Source organism: Bacillus rossius (genome assembly GCF_032445375.1).
Source record: "Bacillus rossius redtenbacheri isolate Brsri chromosome 9 unlocalized genomic scaffold, Brsri_v3 Brsri_v3_scf9_2, whole genome shotgun sequence".
In the NCBI taxonomy this organism is placed as follows: domain Eukaryota; kingdom Metazoa; phylum Arthropoda; class Insecta; order Phasmatodea; family Bacillidae; genus Bacillus; species Bacillus rossius.
The window spans coordinates 37,094,477-37,102,358 of NW_026962013.1; the positions used below are offsets into that span (position 1 = coordinate 37,094,477).

The 7,882-nt window shown below is 38.2% G+C and overlaps 1 protein-coding gene across 5 annotated transcripts in view; it reads right to left on the reverse strand.

Annotated features, from left to right (window-relative positions):
* LOC134543009 (Ig-like and fibronectin type-III domain-containing protein 1) overlaps positions 1–7,010 on the reverse strand; it is a 547,890-nt gene extending 540,880 nt beyond the window's left edge. For 3 of the 5 annotated variants that reach the window (XM_063387680.1, XM_063387681.1, XM_063387682.1), the window contains exon 1: positions 6,833–6,998. The gene's annotated coding sequence lies outside the window, so the exon portion shown is untranslated. Of the gene's footprint in view, positions 1–6,832 lie in introns of all 5 variants that reach the window. The other 2 variants (XM_063387679.1, XM_063387678.1) reach the window with 1 other exon arrangement.
* Between the last annotated feature and the right edge of the window lie 872 nt (positions 7,011–7,882).

Sequence of the window (7,882 nt, forward strand, 5' to 3'; positions counted from 1 at the left end):
AAAATTGCCTGTACTTCTACAAAATATTCCTTCGTAAACCAACTGCCAACAGTTTTTCAAACTACAAGAAAGATATTGTAACATTGTTCAACACATGGCTATGATTATTTTGTAGTACGTTTTTTTTTTTCTAGATAACACTGAGTATTTCTTACGAAATTTGCGCATAATATTATATTTTAAATAATGTTTCATTCAAATAATATTTTTTAACAAGGGAAATATAATCGAATATTCAATAAATGAACTTTTTTTATACTTATTAATGTGTGTAGTTAATACTGGGTAGCTATTCAGGGAACGGTTTACAAATAACCTTAATCATCGGAGGTATTGGCACAGCACAAAGCATAGATTCCCAGGTAATAATTCTAACTCAGTATTACTAAGAACATTACTTTATAGTGATAGAGTTGTTTTCGTGTAAACGTGCAAATTTACACATATCTGTAATTTTAAGTGAACATTTCTATTAAATTTACAAAAAAAATCTTTACATTGTATCCGTGCAGTATCTTGAACGGTGACCAAAACTTCCTCCACACGTTTCTTGTCTGGTCATAGCAAATAATATTTTTTTTTTCATATTAAATAAATGCTGGTGGGAGAAAAGAAGAACGTGAGTCCCAAAATGGCGGAAATTGTATAAAGTCGACGATGTGCTAACGGAAAGAGACTGCTATTGTGGTCTTGACAGTAAAAGTCATCAGTAATCCGTTTGTACGGCATAAAATAGAGTTTTAATAGAATGTCATTATTTTCTATCCCTAGAGACAAAAACAGTACAAGTCACATTAAGTCACATCACAAAGCATAATTCTATTGCATTGGCAGCCTAGAATGCTTTCTGTTGTACACATTTGCTTTTTGGGGAGTTTACAAGCTAAAATTAAAGTAGTTTTACAGTTGAAAACAAAACATACATCTATGCCTTGCCCGGTTGGAGTTACAACCTAATAATACACCATGCAGATAAACTTGTCAAATTTGAAAAGCCTCCGTTTTGAATACACAAACTTCTGCACTGATGAAATCATTAGCTTCTCCATGTTCCGTCTCCAATATAGACAAATAAATGATTGAAAGGTTTCTCAATACGGTTCTTCCGAATAGCTTATTTTAGTTTGAAAAAAAAACAAGATAAACAAATAATTTGTATTTATCAAAATCAGACGATAGAACGTCAATGAATAAAAATTAGCAATATATAGTCTATAAAATAATTTTCAAAAGAATATTTAAAACGTCCCTTCTCGATCAATCATGGTCTAAACAAACAAATTCGCATAAGATAGATACAAAATCTAAAGAACTTAGAGAGAGCAGAGTATCTGTCAGAGTATATGTCGTATCCGACAGAAAAGCAGTGTTGTTCATCGCTGAAAGTCGTATCTAAAGTTATTCTCTGCGTGGCTTTGTCTTTTATCCCACTGAAGGTGAGTTAGAAGGTCTTTTTCCAAGACAGTAGTCGGCGGCCTTGACTGTCAAGTCATGCTCCTGGAAACGAAAAATGGTCGCTTAAAGCTGAACCTCGCATCAACTAGAATATTTCTGTGTAAAATGGTGAGTTTAAAATCATCTAACTGTCCATCTTTGATTCGTCCGTTCAGAGGCATGCCAGACATTAACATATCAAAATTTCAACGTTGACTGAGTTGCTGTTATTCTTTTTGACCAAGTTCAGAAAGGCTACCTTGATAACGTCACGGGCAGGGTAATGGTTTCAGTTTCTAAGGACTGTATGAAAGGGCTGATAGTTGAAATCAATGTGGGCTACAAACTGTTTCTGTTTGCCTCAGAAACTAAGCGTCATGACAGATGTTAGATTTGAATCTACTATTGACTGGCCAAACGCGCGCCATGCTCTGGCGCTCACAGACACCGAAGACTCTAACAACAAACAAAGAATACTTGTGCATAACCTAGTAAAGATTTACTCGTCAGAGCACTATCCAATCGGGACACACAGTCTCTCGCTTCTCTCCTCTTCAACATACAGCCCGCACATCACATAAATGATGTAACGATTAATGGAAGAGGAAATAAGGATATCGAACATTTTCCCTACACATATCACGTTAGTAAAAAACATACTTTTCATTCTGGAAGATAATGCTCTGATTTTCCAAACCAAATCATGCAAAATTACAAAAATCCTGAAACAGCATCCAATTGTAAAATAATCATGCATAATTACAAAAGTCCTAATAAAAAGCATTCAATTGTAAAATAATATGACTTCCTCTCAAGAACATTTCGTTATTTTTTTGTTTAGGCCGATCTCTGTTTAATTTATTGCTTGAAACGGTGACTGTTCCATTGCGCCTACCAACGCTGAAACATTAAAAAAAAAAATTAAGGCAATTCTTATTTAGTCTCATCGCCTGTGTGAACGATGCAGCACTTTGGTTTAAAAGAACAGTAAATCTCCGGTAAAGCCTTCGGCAAAGGCAATTAAACATGTTGCACGAGCGAGAAGCAAGAAGGTGAGGATTTATAACCCGTGGCTGGCCAGGAGAAGAGAAATAAATAATGTTTTAATATAGCTTCGTGCTACTGTTTCCCTATTTTTTGCAGCATATCAGCACTTGTGTTAAAAACAAAATTTACGGTCAGAGAACATTAGCAGCGTGCAAACGTTCTTCCGCGAAAACAAGAGTGGCAAGCACATCGTCGTTTTTAGTTCCAGATGAGATTTTATATTTTACTCAGAAACAACGTACCCTCCGAAAGTAATCAACACTGAATATCATTATCACAGGAACACTATGATTTCCGTGAACAAATAAATCATTTGTAAGTGATGAGTACGAAAGCTATACAAGGTATCTGCGAATAAAAAAGTAAATAACTCTGGGCTCAAAAATAAAATATATTTCATCCTGCGAGAAACCACGAATCTACGAAGAAAAACTGTTAAAACCGGTATTATGTTCCTTGTCTCAAATTTCAAAGTTCTCAATGGTCTATACGTATTCTTATACTACCGTTGTTCTATCAACAGTGTTCGTACAGACCTTTATATGGTTGTCAGTGTTAGTAAACGAAATTATATTCCTTAGCAATTTAGGTACTTTTGGGAACTGTCAAATTTGAGATAAGTTACGTGACATAGAATACGTAGTAATTACCTTAGATATTGACTGAGGAATGTATTAACTTTGAAAATCAGCATTTAAAGAGTCAGAATGTTTCGACAACTTGGCGCAACTGAGCAGCTTACAAGTTTTCTCTCTCTTGCTAATCAATCTTAACAGCTGGCTAAATCTGCTAAAACATTATACGTCCACAGTTCTCCAAACATAAATGTCTACATTCAGATAATCTCGAACCATCTATCGTGGATTTTTACTTTGTATTGAAGTGTCACCAGCACGTTAAAAATTGTTTTTTTCCCCTCAGATTTAAATGGGGGTAAGCCATGTGAGAATAGAATTATTAATGACAACCACATTATCAACGTAAAGCAATCGTATATGTTCTTCACGTCGAATTCGCTACCCAATGAATCTGCGTTACAATCGTGGTTCCATTTATGCGTTATTCCGCAAGGGCGTAACGAAGATACATGGTATTTTAAAAAAAAAATAACATAAATGTTAGTTTAAAATGTCCTGGGCCAAAATAATTATAAAATGTAGTATGAAGGTATAAAAAAACTTTTAAAGTCACAAATTTTTTTCCTGATTGTACATTTCCTTACACCATCTCTACTCCTGATCTGTTTTGGCTGCCTTGTAACACCTCCCTCTACTTTTTTTCAACGTACGTAACAACCCGCGTCATTCATAGGTACCGGCCCGACCAGGAGAATGCGGGCGGACACAGTGCGAAACCGGAATACAGTCTGTGGCTCAAATTTGAAAGCCCACAAAAATAGTAGCAGTGGTACACCCGTCACTTGCATAGCATCGTGTGATTTTTTCCCAAGAACCGTGACATTCACATTTTCTGCCTACACTTTCGACATAAAAACTGTAGCAAAACAAAGCTTAGAACATTCGTACAGCTTTTGACAATGATCAAATTCGAGGCAGGTTACGCGACACAAGACTATACAAGCGCTCGAATCCATGCTCCTTTGTCGCACTGCCAGCTAGAGACTTATACCGGACAGCCCTATACTAACAACAAAGAGTAGAGAGTGAAAAATAACCAGGTGGCAAGTAGTATTTTATAGATGAGTTGTGTATTATATCGTATATTATATTATCAGGTGTAAAACATGGTAAACTCCTATTTAAGGAATTTTAAGCAATGGAAGTTTATTTTCCCCCAAAAATCTGTACAACTGTTTAAAAAAAAACCTTTTTCTAACAGAAAAGAAAGTTGTTTTCGTTGTCACAATGTTGGTACCACGTGTATTAAACAGCCAAATTGTTCATACCACGGAGGTAAGAAGTAGGAAGAACAAGAAGTAGGTTCGTGCTGAGCATATTGTCAACTATCTATCCGAATGACTTGAAAACAACGCCAGTTTTCACACAAAAACTCTGGAGCTGTCCGGTATTAGTCTCTGGAGTATTTGCTACCCAGAGGGGCGGACGCGGTTAGAGGGAGTAAATGGAGCACTTGCCCCGTACCACATATTCAAATGGGCTACATGACTCATACAAGTGTTAGTTATAGTGAATTACTCATAAATAGGTACTGGAAGAATTCGCAGTTTCGATTACCTTCACAGTTCTTTGTATTTTTGGGCCAAATACCGCCAGTTAATTGGCTGATGACTTGTGAGTCGTTTCAGCTGGTTTGCCTGTAATTTGATACGGTACTCATATAGTTAACGGTCTATCATCACCCCATAGTCGTACCGGTGAACAGTGAGCCATTAGCGAAAGCAGCTTAAAGTATAAATGTTTGTATTTCAGCCTATTGCGAAATGTAACGTGGATTTTCCCGGTCTCTACTCAGATATTTTAAACAAAGCTTTTAGTTATCTCCACCCGTAATAAATAATATCAGCAATAGCTCCTCGTTTTGCGATAGTTTCTAAGCTTTAGATAGCATGTATTGATGTAGTAGGTATATTTTAAGTAATCTGGTATTTTATGTTTAGGCCCGTGGGATGTAACTTTACATAACCTTGATGGCAGCAACTTGTGTTGTGTTCAGATTTGTGGTTATCGTCATAAGAACAAGCGACTGCTGGCTTTATTATAATTTATAAATTTTAAAATAACAAATTGAGCATAATAAATATTCTCAGTTATACCCTAGGTTCACACTGTTTTCAAGTCTGAATGGATGTAGGAGAAATTTTACAATTGAATATATAAATAACGCATTGCATAAATTGTATGTATTTAGTGTGTTCTACTATACATAAAAATTAAATTGCAAGGGTATATAAATAAAGAAATTTGTCATTACTTATATTTTAAGAAAGTTGTCATTTGTTCACAATTAATCTGTTTTATTCTGATTTATGCGTAGTTTCGCTGACTCAGAGAGGCGGGAACCAATCAGGGAGAAGCCATCTTCCGCCCCAGCCAGTTGTGTTTGAACACGTAACCCCTGGAACGTGAAACATGCAAGATGTTCGAGTCGTTCTCAGGAGGAGGAACGAGGCTTCGCATATTCCTTACGGCAGTAATGGAACACGCGATCTTCCAGACCACATCGCCGGCCGAACACTGCGGTGCCACGGCGCTCGTAGCAACCGCCTCGTCGTGACTGCTTAGCGGCGACGGAACATTAAAAAAATAATTAGGCATGGGCCAATCAAATTCTCAAATACCAGCAAACCCTTAGTACCCGAAGGATTAAATAGTCAAGGAAAAAGATTAGAATAAAAATATTAAATGAAATAAAATATTTAAAAAAATCAACTAGTTCAAATTTGTCCTTAATTTAATATTCTTGTTATCATTTACCAATATAAATTATAATTTAACATGGAATTATGTAAATAAAATTGCAATAGTAGATATTGATTCTGGAAACTTAGTTAAAAAAAAATTATATGGTTTAATGTTTCAACACCATACATAGTAAACATTTTTTGGACATTATTTTATTTTCCCCCTTTGAGACCTAGATTCAGATTAAAGGAGTATATTTCAGGTACTTTTTTGAATTTGAATTCGAGATTCGGATTCAAGAAAATTTGTATTAGGCCTCTGACTGGAAATAATAACAACAAGATACGCAGCTGAGAGCTAGCCGCCAGACCGCGATGTTCGACGGAGCTCGAAGAAGAACCACCAGCAGGCTTCTCGCTGAGCCCAGGGCCCGTGCACTGTTCTGCAATGTGCACACGCTCGCGACAGAGTAGCTGATGCATGTCACTCTGCTTCACTCCAAGCGCGAGTGTTATTACGCTACTTCGTTGGCGAAAATTTAAAACCTAGCAGGGTGTGTGTGTGTGTGTGTATAGATCAAACAGCAGCCAGTTGGGTTTGAATACACACATTTTGACAGTTTTATGTATTTCTGTGACACTGGTATAGGTACGTACAAAGGGTAACCATAGACAGACGCTCCACAGGGTAAAAAAATTGGGGGGGGGGGGGGGGAGTATCATTCCCACCAACAAATGAAAAGAATTTGAAAGCAAACAGCTGGGAAAGTGGTTATATCCCCCCAACCACCAAATCAAATTTGGCGTACGCTCCTGACCTTAGAAGAAAAAGTTAAAAATTTCGTCCTTGAGGTATTAAAAAAATTATATATATGGAGATTATTTATTATTAGGCAATCAAACTTGCGTTGGTCAATTAGTATTACATTTTTTTAAGATTTTTTTTTCTGTGCAAAAAAAAATACTTCCGCTTGTTTGCACACAAGGCGCAAATGATACTCAATGTTCGTAAGGAACTAGTGTACTCACTGGTGGCAGGCGTCCGATGCGGCCGTCGGAGACGACGCGGGAGTGGAAGTCACCCGAAGCGCGCGACACTCGCGAAGCCCGACGGCTGCGGCTGGAACCACGCGAGGACTCGCTTCGACTCCTGGGAGCAAGCAGGGAGGACGGCACAACCTGTCACCGCGACCGTCGAGCGCCGACTGAAGCCGTGGCGGCGGCGTCGGCGCGGGACGCGGGTCCTTCCCCCCCCCTCTTTTCCTTAAACACCCCCACTCCCCCTCCGCATCGCTCCCTCCCCCTACCATCCGCCAAGCAATCGAACATCATCCGAGGTTGCGTCACGCTCACACAACCCGCCGCTCCCGGAGAGCCCGGAGATCAACACACCTGTCGAAAGTAAACAAAACACAGCCGGCCTGGGTCGTGTTTGTGTGACGTCACGATGAGCGTGCAGTGACGTAATGAACGTGGTGGTTAGCTCTCAAGTGCTAATGGATTCTCTGCGGTCACCTTCCCGCGCTCGTAATTCTATGAGATGACAAACATTTCCACGAAGGGGAGTGCAATTTTTTTTCTTCTAAGTTTTGTAATGGTTGTTGTTGGTGTGGAGATATCTCATCTGTCTCTCATCTATAGTTAGAGACCCGGGAAATTCGCGGGTTCATTTCGTGTTATGCTAAAATTCATATAATTATACCTTAGTGCTGCTTCTGTCATTGGTTCACTGTTAATCTGGAGGACTGAGGGCCAATAAGAGACCCTCACTCATAGAAGTGTCGAATCACAGGCCACCCAGTCGAGACGACTCACAAGTCAACAGCCAATGAACAGTTGGCATTTTCCCGAGTGTGTAGAGGATATTGGAGTCTATCCTGGAGGTCATTGAACCCGCGAATTTTCCGGGTCTCTATCTATAGTCCGTCTCATGCTTAGATTGCAGTTCAGTCAGAGTAAATGTCGATCCAATATCATCCTGTTTTTAACATTATATATATATATATATATATATATATATATATATATATATATATATGCCATCTTTAGTTATAATATTTAACATCCAATATTAATTTT